Here is a 17296-nt window from a genome sequence, read left to right as displayed (position 1 = left end):
CCCTTCCTAGAGATGCTGCCCGGCCTGCTGCGTTCACCAGCAACTTTTATGTGTGTTGTCAGAAATTAGTTATGTTGCTCTGACACATCAGTTCTCACTGGAAACATGGCTGCAGAAACCATGAATTTACATTTCAAAATAAATTTATTCTCAGAAGTACATGTATGTCACATGTATGCAATGAAAAACGAAAAAGAAAATTCATTTTCTTTTGGGCATACTCAATAAATCTTTAATAGAAGAATAACCATAATAAAATCAATGAAAGACTGCACCAACTAGGGCATTCAACCAGTGTGAAAACGACAACAAATTGTGTAAGTATGAAAAGAATGAAGAAATAATAACTGAAGAACATGAGATGAAGATTCATTGAAAGTGAATCCATAGATTATGGGAACAGTTTAGTGATGGGACAAGTGAAGTTGTCCCCTTTTGGTCAAGAGCCTGATGGTTGAGAGGTAATAAGTGTTCCTGAGCCTAGTGGTGTGAGTCCTGAGGCTCCTGTACCACCTTCCTGATGGCAGCAACATGAATAGAGCATGACCTGGGTGGTGGGGGTCCCTGATGAGAGATGTGTCTTTCCTGCGACAATGCTCTGAGTAGATGTGTTCAATAGTGGGGAGAGTTTTACCCATGATGAACTGGGCTTTTTATAGGATTTTCTGTTTAAGCACATTGATATTTGTATACCTGTCTGTGATACAGCCAGTCAATATACTCTCCACCACACATCTATCGAAGTTTGTCAAAATTTTAGATGTCATATCAAATCTCCGCAAACTCCTAAGGAAGTAGAGGTGCTGCCGTGCTCTCTTTGTAATTGCACTTGTGTTCTGCATACTACAACATGTAATGTAGTATTCATTTAATGCATACTACTGCAGCATGAAATGTAGTCTACGACATGTACTGTAGTATTCATTAAATGCATACTGCAGCATGAAATGACACTGTTTAATGCACATTTTAAGCAGATGCTATTAGACCATAAGACATAGGAGCAGAATTAGTCCACTCAACCAGTCGAGTCTGCTCTGCCGTTCCATCGTGGCTGATCCCGGATCCTACTCAACCCCATACACCTGCCTTCTCGCCATATCCTTTGATGCCCTGACCAATCAGGAAACTATCAACTTCCGCCTTAAATGTACCCATGGCCTTGACCTCCACCGCAGTCTATGGCAGAGCATTCCACAGATTCACTACTTTCTGGCTAAAAAACTGCTTGTTAGCTCTGTACTAAAATGTTGCCCGTCAATTTTGACACTGTGCCCTCTAGTTCTGAATACCCTAACTATAGAAAACATCCACCTTATCTAGTCCTTTCAACATTCAATAGGTTTCAATGAGATCCCCAGGCATTCTTCTAAATTCCAGTGAGTACAGGCCAAAAGCTACAAATGCTCCTCATTTGTTAACTCCTTCATTCCTGGAATCATCCTCGTGAACCTCCTCTGGACTCTCTCCAATGACAACATACCTTCTGGAAGATAGGGCCCCAAACTGTTGACAATACTCCCAAGTGTGGCATGACTAGTGTCTTATAAAAGCTCAGCATTGTCTCCTTGATTTTATATTCTATTCCCCTTGAAATAAGTGCTATTGTTGCATTTGCCTTCTTTACCAGACTTGACTTGTAAATTAATCTGTAAATTATTTTTAGTCATTGTGTTTTCTAAGCATAAGACAATAACAGAAAGCCATATCTTCAAATCTGCTATAACATGATAAGCAATGTTATAAATAATGTAACTGGAAACAAAATTAGGGATATTAAAAGATTGAATAAAAGAAACTACAGTAAACTAATTTCAATGCAAGCAAATACAATATCATCCATTTACACCTAAAAGTGATAACCAAAGTACTTGCTAAAAAGAGAAAAGTTGGAAGGGAAAGATGAAGCAAAGACTGATGATATGCTGAGTTTTTTTTATCTAAAGAGTTAAGGCATAAACAGGCTGAAGTTAGACAATGTAAGACCAAGCTCCTCGTTAAAACATAGTTATGGTTCTTATCCTTCAGGAAATATAGCCTTGGAGTGGGAGAAACACTGATCTACCAAAATTATCTGGATTTAAATGGCAAGAATATACAAATTAGAACTGTATTTCTGAAATTTAAGAGGTTGATAAGTGCCTTGGTCAAGTTTTTCATGATCTTGGTCGTGTTTTTCAAGAGGAGCACAGGTTAGGTGGAATGAAACTTCCTACAGGTTGAGGAGTCTAGGACCAGAGACCAGAATCAGATTTATTATCACTGAGATTTGTTGTTTGGCAGTAGAAATATAGTGCAAGACATAAAATTACTAATATAAGTTAAAAAATAAATAAATAATGCAAAGACAAATAATAGGATATTCTTCATGCCCCTCCCAATGTTCATTCAGCAGAAGACAAGCTGTATTGTGTTTGACTGCAGACTACTGCAATATTCATGGACTCGGGGACTTGAACTGTATCTTTTCTGTGTGACTGTATTTTACTGCCATCTTGTGTGTGTTATATGTGCATTGTTCTGTGTATGTCTATTGGTACTGGGTTTTGCCCCTTGGTCCTGGAGTAATGCTGTTAAATTCATGGGTATTTGTGGATGAATGAATGATAATTGAACCTGAACTAGCTGACTTTATCTTCACCGTCCCATGGCCTCCTCAGGCTCCGTCCCCCCTTCGCTTTTGTTATGCTTTAATAATTAACCACTTGCCTCCTTCTCCCAATTTGAAACTCCACCGCTCCCCTACCTGGCTTGATCTGCCTGTCATCCCTCACCACTCCTCAATTCATCGATCACACAGTGGCCCCTGTCTTCCCACTACCTGTCTCCTCTTTATACTTGCTATCTTCCCTCTCTGCCCTTAAAGCTGAGGTGGGCTTTGACCAGAAACATCAGCAATTCCTCCATCCACCTCCTCCCCCCCACCCAGTATTTCTCAAACTGCTCTGTTCCTCCAGTCGATGCTTTGTCTCCCCAGTTATGACTGGCATTTATTTGTGTCAGGGGGCATTGACATGGGATGAAGCTGATCTAAATCCTATTGTAATTTTTCCAATATATAACTATATAACCATATAACAATTACAGCACGGAAACAGGCCATCTCGGCCCTTCTAGTCCGTGCCGAACTCTTACTCTCACCTAGTGCCACTGACCTGCACTCAGCCCATAACCCTCCATTCCTTTCCTGTCTATATATCTATCCAATTTAACTTTAAATGACAACATTGAACCTGCCTCAACCACTTCTACTGGAAGCTCATTCCACACAGCTACCACTCTCTGAGTAAAGAGGTTTCCCCTCATGTTACCCCTAAACTTTTGCCCTTTAACTCTCAACTCATGTCCTCTTGTTTGAATCTCCCCCACTCTCAATGGAAAAAGCCTATCCCCCTCAACTCTATCTATCCCCCTCATAATTTTAAATACCTCTATCAAGTCCCCCCCTCAACCTTCTACATTCCAAAGAATAAAGACCCAACTTGTTCAACCTTTCTCTGTAACTTAAGAGATGAAACCCAGGTAACATTCTAGTAAATCTCCTCCGTACTCTCTCAATTTTATTGACATCTTTCCTATAATTTGGTGACCAGAACTGTACACAATACTCTAAATTTGGCCTTACCAATGCCTTATACAATTTCAACACTACATCCCAACTCCTATACTCAATGCTCTGATTTATAAAGGCCAGCATACCAAAAGCTTTCTTCACCACCCTATCCACATGAGATTCCATCTTCAGGGAACTATGCACCGTTATTCCTAGATCCTTCTGTTCTACTGCATTCTTCAATGCCCTACATTTACCATGTATGTCCTATTTTGATTAGTCCTACCAAAATGTAGCACTTCACATTTATCAGCGTTAAACTCCTTCTGCCATCTTTCAGCCCACTCTTCTAACTGGTCTGAATCTCTCTGCAAGCTTTGAAAACCTACTTCATTATCCACAACTCCACCTATCTTAGTATCATCTGCATGCTTACTAATCCAATTTACAAACCCATCAAACAGATCATTAATATATATGACAAACAACATTGGACCCAGTACAGATCCCTGAGGCACAGCGCTACACACCGTCCTCCAATCTGACACACAGTTATCCACCACTACTCTCTGGCGTCTCCCATCCAGCCACTGCTGAATCCATTTTACTACTTCACTATTAATATCTAACGATTGAACCTTCCTAACTAACCTTCCATGTAGAATCTTGTCAAAGGCCTTACTGAAGTCCATATAGACAACATCCATCGCTTTACCCTTGTCAACTTTCCTAGTAACCTCATCAAAAAATTCAATAAGATTTGTCAAACATGACCTTCCACGCACAAATCCATGTTGACTGTTCCTCATCAGACACTGTCTATCCAGATAATTATATATACCATCTCTAAGAATACTTTCCATCAATTTACCCACCACTGACGTCAAACTCACAGGCCGATAATTGCTGGGTTTACTCTTAGAACCCTTTTTAAACAATGGAACAACATGAGCAATACGCCAATCCTCTGGAACCATCCCCATTTCTGATGACATTTGAAATATTTCTGTCAGAGTGGTTCATTGCAATTACGCAATGTAGCTTTGACTGTTGATGATCAAGTTTAATTGTCATTCAAAGTTCATTCATTATCACAGTACATATATATCACCATATACAACACTGATTTATTTTTTGCAGGCATACTTGATAAATTTATAGAATAATAACCATAACAGAATCAATGAATGACCATCAACTTGGGCATTCAATCAGAGTGCAGAAGACAACAAACTGCAAATACAAAAAGGAAGAAATAATAAATAAACAAACAAACAAATAAATAAATAAATAAATAAGCAAGCAAGCAATAAATATCAAGACAATGAGATAAAGAGTCCTTCAAAGTGAATCAGTTGGTTTTGGGAACATGTCAGTGATGGGGCAAATGAGGGCATTCCAAAGACCTACGGTTAGATTTACCATTAGTGAGGTGTGTGTGTACCCTGTTGGTGCTAGTAGTGTAGTGACACAGCACAATCCTCTCTGATTTGATTTGTCATTAACAATGCATTTCGCTGTATGTTTTGATGTACATATGACGAATAAAGTTAATTTCCTTTGTTTATGCGTTCTCTGGAAGCCCAAATTCTTCATTATCTCTTTCACTTAAGTCTCTGTAAGATAGGCATCCATTAGAAATGCTCCCCCATTACAGAACAACACCAGTGGACAGGCCACATCATCTTCATACCTCACTGCAGACTCCCAAAGCAGGCATTCTGTTCTAAGCTCCATCAGAACATCTCAGAACCCACATAACTGAGTGAAAACAAGTCACTTCAACCCTAAAAGAGCCTGATGAAAAGAGTAAGGTTGCAACACAACATGATTCATTCTGAGACGAGAAAATACGCAGATTCTGGGCACAAACTATCTAAGCAACACACACAAAATGCTGGAGAAACTCAGCAGGTCAGGCAGCATCAATGGAAAAGGGTGAGCAAGTTCTGATGGAGGGTCTCGGCCTGAAATATCGACTGTTCACTCTGATCCATCGATCTATGAATCATTCTAATGTCATTTTTGCCTCTGAAAAGAATCCATCTTTGAGACACAATAGGATTCGAAAAATTGCAGTTATATGCAAATGTTAAAAGTGGTACTTTATTCTGCTTCAGTAAGAGCGTGTCAAAAAGATCCCACCATATTTGGGAACTAGATTACAACAATAACACACACAAAAAATGTTGGTGGAACACAGCAGGCCAGGCAGCATCTGTAGGAAGAGGTACAGTCGACGTTTCGGGCCAGGACCCTTCATCAGGACTAAGTCGACTGTACCTCTTCCTATAGATGCTGCCTGGCCTGCTGTGTTCCACCAGCATTTTTGGTGTGTGTTGCTTGAATTTCCAGCATCTGCAGATTTCCTCGTGTCTGCATTATAACAATAACAGCTAGATTTTCTGCAGCTTTTATACAAAGTAACAATAACAATCATGCAGGAGTCAATTTTAGTTCTATCAGAATTGTGCTGGTTTGCATACAAAAAAAAATTAGATTATTTGTGCAGTGCAATGATGTTTATTTAATATAAAGTAAGAGTGAAATCAGGTTAACTGTTATTTTTTGGCTGAGGAGATGGGTTTATCAAGGGTTACTGTAGAATTCAGTTTTCACAAACATTGCCATTGGCACATTCAGAAATTATGATATAATTGGTCTTTTTCTGTACAAGAGCTTTATTTTTTTGTGGGCAGGAATGATTTATTACACAGGTCTGCTGTCATTTCTCCTTGGTGTTTTGCAGAAACAACTGCAAACACCAACGATTATTTGCATCACACTGACAATCACCTCCAAAATCCCAAGCAAAAGAAGCCCAATGAAAGGGATCAAGTGAATTATCTTCTGCAGCCCATCGGTTTGCACATTGGTTCAGCTTTGGTACCGGAAACCAGTGATTCATTGATAGGGTCACGGCTAAAATTGATACTTGATAGATGTGTTGGTTCAGTTTGAGAGTCAGTTTAATTATTCCACATTTATCTTCCAGAAATCACTTCAAATCAAATTCCAGGTTTGAAAGAGAACTACAAAGAAAAAAAAATAAAGATTAATATAATTGTACAAATATTTATCATTTCCACACCACTATCATTCCCATCCACACAAATCCATTTTCTCATTTTAGAATCCATAACCTTCTATATCTTACCTATTTATTTGCCTGTCTAAATGCCTCTTAAACTAAGATTGTATAAAACTCCAGCACCTCTTCTGACAGCACATTCCAGATGTCAACTACTCTGAGTTAAAAAAAAAACATTTTTTTTCCTCAAATACCATTTAAAGCTCCTTTACTGCCACGATGAGGTCACCCTCAGGTTGGAGGAGCAATACTTCATATTCCGTCTTGAAGAAATTTGTAACTCTTTCCAAAGAAGTTTAAAACTCTTGTTTTTGTCACCCCTTCTATAGGCTATGACTACTTATCTATGCTTCTTCTGATTTTGTATATGTCCAACAGGACACACCTCGGCTTCCTTTGTTCCAGGAGAAACAAATTCAGCCTGTCTATCTGCATAACTAAAGATTTCTAATGCAGACAATATCCTGATAGACTTCCATGCACTCTCTCTGCAGTAGTGTGGTGACCAGGTCTGCAAAGCTGACTTCCCAATTCCATCCCCTCAATCCTGTCGGGATTAAACGCCAACAACAGGAATTCTGCAGATGCTGGAAATTCAAGCAACACACATAAAAGTTGCTGGTGAACGCAGCAGGCCAGGCAGCATCTCTAGGAAGAGGTACAGTCGACGTTTCAGGCCAAGACCCTTCGTCAGGCCTAACTAAAGGAAGAGTGAGTAAGAGATTTGAAAGTTGGATCCCTTACTTACTCTTCCTTCAGTTAGTCCTGATGAAGGGTCTTGGCCTGAAACGTCGACTGCACCTCTTCCTAGGGATTAAACGCCGCCTGTTTGCTTTCCACTGAACTTTCCAGCTGATCTACATGCTGCAGTGACTTTCGGAAATCTACTTGCTATCCACAACTTTCATATCATCCACCAACTTCCTAATCGTGCCTCCTACTTTCACATCCAAGTCACTGATATACTGTATATCACAAACAACAAAGATCACGGCAATGGCCACTGGTAACACCATGGTTAGCACAGTAGCGTAGTGGTTAGCGAAACGCTTTACTGCACCAGCTGTAAGATCAGGGTTCGATTTCCGCCAGGTTTCTATGTTCTCCCCACAACCGCTTGGATTTCCTCCAAGCTCCCTCCTTTCCTCCCACATTCCAAAGATGTACGGTTAGTGTGTTGTGGGCGTGCTACGTTGGTGTCGGTGGCGTGGTGACACTTGCGGGCTGCCCAGCACAATCCTCACTGATCTGATTTGACGCAAACGATGCATCGCACGATATGCTTTGATGTTCATTTGGCAAATAAAGCTAATCTTTATCTTTAGGGGTCCTTTCACCAATACTCTCTGACCTCATTATTTCATTTGAAAGCCAATGTAGGTTTGATGAGCTTTGTTACCTCCTTTTTCATCATAATGTAATAGGAAATAAAATTGGGTTATTGTTGTAACGTGTACTGCGATGCAGTGAAAAGCTTGTCTTGCATACTGCTCATAGAGATCAGATCATTGCGCGGTGCACTGCAGTAGAATAAGATAAAGCTACAACAGTGCAGAGATGGAAGCCTTCACAGTTACTCCCTCGTTTTCTAAATGAATTATACCATGATCCTGCCTGGACAGTAGCTATAACAACTGTCAAATGTTTTCCAGGGCAGGGACTTTTCCCTGCTCACCCTGTTCTCTCAGACAAAACCAAACTAGCCCTCTTTTGTGTTGTGAGAATTTACTGAAAGGTGGCATCCCTTATCACGCCTTTGATTTGAAGCCTCACAGTGGGGAGAGGGGGTGGACCAGAAAAACGGTTGTTCTTTACACTCCGTCCATGTGCTGAAACCATGTATTGCTTCAAACTGTGATGAAAATACACTAAGCCACAATAACCGGTGAGCTGTAGGTCTGAGCTCTGCAATATTGGGTGTTAAATTTATTTACTTACTTAGTTGAGGGACAGCACAGAATAGGCTTTTCGGCCGGTCGAGCCGTGTCGCCCTGTAACCCCCAGTTAACCATAGCCTGAGTACGCGATCATTTACAATGACCTATTGTCGGGTAAGTCTTTGGACTGGGGGAGGAAACCGGAGCACCCGGGGAAAACCCATGCATTCCACAGGGAGAGCATACAGAGACTCCTTACAGCGGACGCTGGAATTGAACAACACACTCCGATGTCCGGAGTGTCTGTGATAGCATCACACTAACCTCTACAAAGAATTGTTAATCCTGCATGAGAGTTTTTATATGGTCTAGTGTACCACACGTGCTTGTAAAATTTTAGTTGATCCTTAGTTATAAAGCACAGTAAAGGTATACTTGACGTGTCTTCCGTTGAAAAGCTACGGGTGCCTACACTGTGACCTGCTGCATTGCAGACCAACAGCCTGTACGCAAGAGGAGAAAGTTAAACCGAAGCACAGCAGAGGATTGCAACGACACTGCTAAGTGTAGATAGTAGGAGCTGGAAGTCAGGACAGGAAAATAATTTTTACGGTTCTAATGTATGAAGTTCGCCGATAACACAACAATCAATTAACTTCTCATTTTGATTTAGACTGAGGATGTTGTGTATTTAATATTTAAGTAATGTTTGAGTAGTCGTTTGTTTAAATTACTCCTTACGGGTTACATGTATAAATATGTGAATTGCATACGTCATTACATTACCACATAAAGTAAACGCTAAATTAGACCCACATTCCGGGACTCCCGTGTTGTACTTGGAATTAATTTAATGCTTTGAAGTTAAAAAACATAACAGAATGATTCAGATTCAGATTCAGAGTGAATTGATTTTTGCACCTACCCCAGTTCTGCTATTACTGTACAGTTTTGAGCCTTCCAAGCTGCTAAAGACATGAATACAGCAGGAATAACCTGTATTAAATCGAAATATGCAGTCAGAAACATCCATTTTAAAGTTATCAATCTGTGAGAGGAATCAGATGGGAAAATCTGCCAATGTTGGAAATCCAAACAACACAAAATGCTGAAGCAACTCAGCAGGTCAGGCAGCATCAATGGAAATGCATAAACAGTCGATGTTTCAGGCCAAGACCCTTCATCGGGACTAGAAAGGAAGGGGGGAGATGCCAGGAAAAATGGTGGGGGCAGAGGAAGTAGGACTTCCTAGAAGATGATAGGTGAATCCAGGTGAGTGGGAAAAAGAAAAGGCTGCAGAAGAAGGAATCTGATCGGAGAGGAAAAGGGACAATGGGAGAAAGGGAAAGGGAGGGGTACCAGGGAGTTGGTGATAGGCGGGTGAGGAGAAGGTGACAGAGGTCAGAGTGAGGAATAGGAGAAGGAAGGGGGAGAAAAAATATTTACCAGAAGGAGAAATCAATGCTATTAGGTTTCTCCTCCACCCTCAGAGTGGCCTCATCGTGGTGGAAGAGGAATCCATGGACCGACATGTTGGATCAGGAATGGTGAGAGGAATTAAAATGGTTGGCCACCGGGAAATTCTGCTTTTGGCAGAGGGAAGAGGTGCATGACAAAGCAGTCGCCCAGTTTACAACGGGTCTCTCTAATGTAAAGGAGGGCCCATCAGGAACAATGGATACAATAGACGGCCCCAGCAGATTACAGGTGAAGAGTTACCTCACCTGGAAGGACTGTTTGGGTCCCTGAATGGAGGTGAGGGAGGAGGTAAATGGGCAAGTGTAGCACATCAGTCTCTTACAGGGGAATGCACCAGGAGGGAGATTAGTGAGGACGGACAAATGGATGAGGGAATCACGGAGGGAGTGATCCCTGCAGGAAGCAGAAAGTAGGGGGGAAGTAAGGATGAGTTTGGTGGGAGGATCCCCCTGAAGACTTTCTCAGTGAATTTCCCAGTGGCCAGCCATATTAATTCCTGTCACCATTCCCATTCACTCGTGTCAGTCTGTGACCTCCTCTTTTGCCATGATGAGACCACTCTCAGGGTGGAGGAGCAGCACTTCATATTCCATCTGGGTAGTCTCCAACCTGATGGCATGAATATCAATTTCTCCTTCTGGTAAAAAAAAATCCCTCCCCCTCCCCTCTTATTCTGTTCCCTACTCTGGTCTCTTTCCTCTTCTCTTCACCTGCCTATCACCTCCCTCTGGTGTCCTTCCTTCTTTCCTTTTTCCTTTGGTCCACTCTCCTCTCCTATCAGATTCCTTCTTCTCAAGCCCTTTACATTTCCCAGCCCACTAGCTTCACCATCACCTTCGAGCTACCCTCCTTCCCCTCCCCCACCTTTTTATTCTGGCATCTTCCCCCCTTCATTTCCAGCTCTGAAGAAGGGTCTCAGCCTGAAACATCGATTATCTACTCACTTCCATGGATGCAGCCTGACCTACTGAGCTCCCTCAGCATTCTGTGTGTGTTGCTCTAGATGCTGAGAGATTTTCCCTGGCTAGCTCTGTGAGAAGTGGTCTATAATCAGGATCGCAGTCTCAGGATATGGGATAAAATATTTTGGACCATGGTGATGAAGTAAGCCTGTGACAATCTCTGCCACCAAAGGTTGGGGAGACCAAATTGCTGGTTACACATAATAAAGATAGAGTAATTTTAAATCATAAAGGGCATCAGCGGGTATGGGGAGAGAGGATTATGGTACTTCGAGAGAGGATCAGTCAGATTCAGAGCAAGGTCGAAGGGCCAAATCACCTCTTCCTGCTCCTACCTTTCCACGGTCTACTCAGATCACTGCAGAATGTGAAAGAGGTAGGTTTAAAGTACTGAAACACAGAAAGATTAGTGGGAAGGAATTTCAGATTTCATAAAGAGAGCAATTAAAATTGGGGATGCTCCAGAGGCCAGGTCTGAACAGGCACTGATATCTCTGAAAATTATGCGGCCAGAAGAGATTGCAGGGAGAGCAGAAAAGTTACATCACGGGGGGTACTCTAAATAAGGATGAGATTTCAAAATTGCCACATAACTTAACTGGGGACCAACATGAATATTCATAATCAAAGTTAACTTATTATCAAAGTACACATACGTGTCACCATAAAAAAGTACTACTTTGATAATAAATTTGATAACGGAACTAGTTGCCTGTGACTGAGACAAATAAACAAAGTATCATCTGAATAGACATCGATAGCTAATTTTGTTCTTGTTTATCCCTCCTTATTTTGCATAAAAAGTAATATAATGTAATTATGCACAAATTCAAAATGAAACAGTTTCCAGCTAAATTTTATGCTATCAAAGAACATAAACTTCTAAATTTGTAGGAACACTGCCCTCGAGAGGTGTGCCCTGCTGTTAAAGTCTTCACCAAAATCAAATTAATTAGAACTAGATGTTGCATCACACTGCTATCGGGTTTCTAATGAACATTTTCACATGACTAAAAACAATTTTACTTCTAAAATATGAAAGTCAATGCCTGAATCATCAACATGTATCCAAACTTGCAGGCAGTAGTTGGCTTGCTGGGATGCTGGAGTAGAGATACGTCTCTACCAGAAGAGGTGTAAAATGCTCCTTCCCTCCGCTGGCCTTCAGGTCACCCTCGAGCAAGGTGTAGCACCTGCTTAGCCCCCCCCCACCCCCTGATCAGGGTTACATAAAGCCATGCACACAGGTGGTGGATGGTCGTATGGGCAGCTGGTGCATATCACATGTCCCGATTATGTGACCACTAACACCAGGCAGACAATCTCTGAAGAGTATTGATAATGGCTGGGGTCACCCATCCTGCAAAGACACTGTGTAGAAGAAGGCAATGGTGAAGAACTTCTGCAGAAAAATCTGCCAAGAACAATCATGTCAAAGGTCACGATCGCCCACCTCATACGACACGGCGCGTAACAATGATGATAAGTTGACTTGCTAAACTATTTTGAAACTAAATAAAATACTGGAATATCTGATGTGATATTTTCACAAGACGTCATTGTATTCCGGAATTAATTAAGTATCCAAATTTGCTCTCCTACCAGGATATATCATTCACATGCAGTTGCAGTTCAGCTGCTTTTTCACTTGTTAAGTTTGTATTGATCTTGTGCCTGTTCTCATCCGCAATTACAATATTTCTAATTCAATTACTTTATGGAAGGAGATGGAATTCGACTGAGGCTGTGGAGGATATTTCATTTCTTGTTCTGCTGTGAAATATCTTACCATTTTCCAAAACTGCCAGGCAGCAACAGTTCATAACATAGCAATGGGGTTCTGAAATCTCTTGCCATTTTGATAGTCCATGATCAGAGGTATTGCATTGAGAAGAGTAGCTAGACTCTGTAGTCAGGAGGCAAGAACTGTTAAACAAGCACTCCTGTTTGCTGACAAACACAGCAATATCACCAACAGGAAATCTGAGGCCAATGGATTTCAGAATGAATGAGTTTTGAAACATTGCAGTTATATATTATGTTAAAAATTAAACTCAGGACTTTCTTAAGAAACATGATGAAGCAGTTATGTTTTCAATAAACTACTCTTAATTTTAACTCCACTGAATGATTAACATCAACATCAACAGTTCTCTCGGTTAAGTTCAGAACTCTCTTGACGTTTGTTCATTCCTCATGAACAGAAATTCAAAGTTTAAAGTAAATTTATTATCAAAGTATGTAAATGTCATTATATACTACCTTCTCAGAAGAGCCAAGCAGTTCAATCACTCATACCAACAATAAGAAAAAGACAACTCAGATTCCTAGGACGCATCATGCGGAAAGATGAACTAGAGAAACTCACTCTCTGGAAAATTGAGGGGAGCAAACCTAGAGGAAGACCTCAGCATATGTACATCAAAAGCGTAGCCAGGTGGCTACACATTGAGGAAATGGAAGTCATCCAAAAAACGAAGGATAGATCTATATGGAAAACCATGGTCACCAAAGTCCGCATCGGATATGGTACCTGGACAGACAGACATACTACCCTGAGATTCATTTTCTTGCAGGCATTCACAGTAGATCAGAGAAATAGAATAGAATCAATGTAAATGTGCACGCAAAGACTGGCAAACGACCAATGTGTAAAAGAAGACGAACTGTGCAAATAAAATAAATAAATAATACTGAGATCATGAATGGGTTGTAAACTCCTTGAAAGTGAGTCGAAAGGCTGTGGAAGCAGTTCGATATTGAGTTGTATGAAGTTATCCATGCTGGTTTAGGAGCCTGATTGTTGAAGGGTCATAACTGTTCCTGATCCTGGTGATGTGAGACCTAAGATTTCTGTACCTCCTTCCCAATGGCAGTAGCAAGGAAAGAGCATTGCCCAGATCATGGGTGCCCTCGATGATGGATGCTGCTTTCTTGTAGCAGTGCTCCTGGTAGACATGCTCAGTGGAGGGGCGGGTTTTGCCTGTGTTGGAAATCACTGTCTTTTTTAACAATACTTTTTATAAGACTTGTACTTTTTAACAAACTCATGTATTTTTCACACTCACTGGCAGAAAGCGGAATAGCAGCTAAACTAACAGTTTATCACCTTTCTCACTTTTCATTGGCTAAGTATTAGCACATTACCCACATGATGTAATTGTTTTAATTATGTAGCATATTAATTACTTCATCATTATCCAAGGAATTTTCTTTATCTTATCTATAAAAGTAATAGATTTTTCATAACCATCTTTTATTCCTTTGTCTTACACCCCTTAGCATTAGCTCCCCTCTTAGCATCTTTTCTCAGCTCCTTATTTAGTTTGCTTAGTATGTGTTTGTTTGTTTGTACTCTTAAAAAAAACTGAAATCTTGGAATTAAGACTGCTTGCCATTTTTGACTCAAGGAAGAACCCTAAGGATGGAGATAGACTGAGCTGTATCCACCATGTTCTGTAGGGTACAAATATAAGATATTTAGGACTGTGATGAAGAAGTAAGCTGTGAAAATTTCAAACACCTGAGGTAGGGAAAATCAGGGAAAGGGAGAACCACTGCTTATTTAGCCTGAGACCAGTAGTCAAGAAAAACTCTAAAACTAATCTCTAGGAATGTGATAATAAGACATTGGGCAGAGTCATCATGGACCTATACAAGGAAAATACAGCTTGACAAATCTGTCAGGTATTTCTTGAATCTGCATGTAGAGAGGTAGTTAAGAGAGGAACCTGTGAATGTAGTCCATTTGGAGTCAAAAGAGGCTGCAAAGAATCAAAGCTGTGTTCAGTGAGTGAGCAAGAATGTGCAGATGAATTAAAGCTCCACTGGGATCTTGAACAAACAGGCCAGTGGGCAGAGGAATGACATCTGGAGTATAATTCAGATAACTGCAGGCTGTTGATTTTTTGCGAGACAGAGCAGGGCAGGTGTTTCATAGCAAATCATGAGTGTTGTAGAATAGAGAATCCTAGGGGTGCGAGTACAATGTTCCTTGAAACTAGCCACACTGGTAGATAGTGTGGTGAAGAATGCATTTGGCATGCTAGCTTTGATCACTGAGGATACTGAACACAAGAGTGGGGATGTCATGTTACACTATACAAGACACTGGTCCGGCCACATTTAGACTACTGCGTACAGTCCTGGTTGCCCTACCATAGGAAGCCTGTCATTAAACTGGTAAGGATGCCTAAAAGATTTATGAGGATGTTACTGGACTGGAAGGTTTGAGTTATAAGGATGGATAGCTGGAGCACAGGAGGCTGAGAGATGAGGGGTAAATTCATGACAGGCATAGATAAGGTGAATTGTCACAGTATCTTCCCGCAACGTAGAGGACATAGGTTTAAGATTGGAGGGGAAAAATTTAAAAGAGGGGCAACCTTTTCACACAGAGGGGGCCTACATATGGAACAAGCTGTTAGAGGAATTGGTAGAGGTAGATACAATTATGACATCTAAAATGCATTAGGAAAAGGAGATGTACAATTATAACATCTAACATGCATTAGGAAAGGTCGATACAATTATAACATCTAACGTGCATTGGGAAAGGTACAGGTATAGGAAAGGTTTAGAGGCAGATGAGCCAATTGCAGGGAAGTGAGACTGGCTCAGTAAGGCAGCTTGGTCAGCATGGATAAGTTGAGCTGAAGGTGGTTTTGCTCTATGACTGTAATACTACATTACCCACTTTTGTAGGAAATGCAGAAGAGCTCAATCCTTTTTTCTTGAGATTGAGAAATATGGGAATTCTTGAAAATGAATCACAGAAAGTCAACATGCAAGTGCAGCAACCTATTAGAAATCTGAAGTTAATCTATGATACAAACAGATGGATCACAAGAGCAAAAAAAACCTTCTTTCCAAACATCTTCAGGGACTCCATACCTGAGTATAGGGCAGTTTTCATTTGCTAACCTTTTGGTACTTGTGAGAACATATTAAATATGAGTAAACTTGAAATTATTTAATGTCTTTCATTACCTTAAACAAGCCAGAGATCTTTCAAAACTGAAATGCTTTTGATATATAGTCATGTGAAATAGAATAAACCAGACAGTTTCACTAACCTAATTTTGGAGATAAGGGGATTGTTGTATAAGACTATAAGACATAGGAGCAGAATTAGGCCGTTAGTCCAATAGAGCCCACTCCACCATTCCATTAGGGCTGATTTATTACCCCTGTCAACACCATTCTCCCACCTTCTCCCCATAACCTTTAACACCCTGACTAATCAAGAACCTATCAAACTCCGCTTTAAATATACCCAATGACACGGCCTCCATGCTATCTGTGGCAATGAATTCCACAGATTCATGACTCTCTGGCTAAAGAAATTCCTCCCCATTTCTGTTCTAAATGGATGTCTCTCTATTCTGAAGCTGTGCCCTTTGGTCCTGTAGGAAACATCCTCTCCACATCCATTCCATCTAGGCATTTCAGTGTTTAATAGGCTTCAGTGAAATCACACCTCATTCTTCTAAACTTCAGTGAGTACAGGTTCATAACAATCAAACACTCCTCATATAGTAACCCTTTCATTCCCAGAATCACTCTTCTGAACCTTCTCCAATGCCAGCACATCTTTTCTTAGATGAGGGGCTCAAAGTTGCTCACTATACTCCAAGTGTGGTCTGATCAATGTTTCATGAAACCATAACATCACATCCTTGTTCTTATATCCTTGTCCTCTTGAAATGAATACTAACACTGCATTTGCCTTCCTTACCACTAACTCAACCTGCAAGTTAACCTTTGGGGAATCCAGCACGAGGACCTCAAGTCCTTTTAAATCTCTGATTTTGGACCTTTCTCCTGGTTAGAAAATAGTCTACGACTTTATTGCTTTGACCAAAGTGTATGACCATGCACTTCCCTACACTATATTCCATTTGCCACTTTTTACCCACTCTCCAAATCTGTCTTGGTGCTTCTGCAGACTCCTGCTTCCTCAGCACTACCTCCCCCTCCATCTATCTTCATATCATCCGTAAACTTGGCCAGAAAGCCATCAACTCTGTCATCCAAATCACCTGTATGTAACTTGAAAAGAGGTGGTCCTCACACTGATGCCTACAGAACACTACTGGTCACCAAACTAACCAGAAAAGGTCTCCTTTATTCCAATTGTTTGCATCCTGCCAATCAGCCACCGCTTTATCCATGCTAGTGTCTATCCTGTAATACCACGGGCTCTTATCCTGTTAAGCTGCCTCATGTGTGACATCTTGTCAAAAGGCCTTCTGAAAATCTAAGTATACAACATCCACTGACTCTCCTTTGTCTACAATACCTGTTATTTACTCAAAGAATTCCAACAGATTTG

The sequence above is a fragment of the Mobula birostris genome, chromosome 4, assembly GCF_030028105.1.
Source record: "Mobula birostris isolate sMobBir1 chromosome 4, sMobBir1.hap1, whole genome shotgun sequence".
NCBI classification, from domain to species: domain Eukaryota; kingdom Metazoa; phylum Chordata; class Chondrichthyes; order Myliobatiformes; family Myliobatidae; genus Mobula; species Mobula birostris.
Note: the sequence above shows the minus strand (reverse complement) of the source record.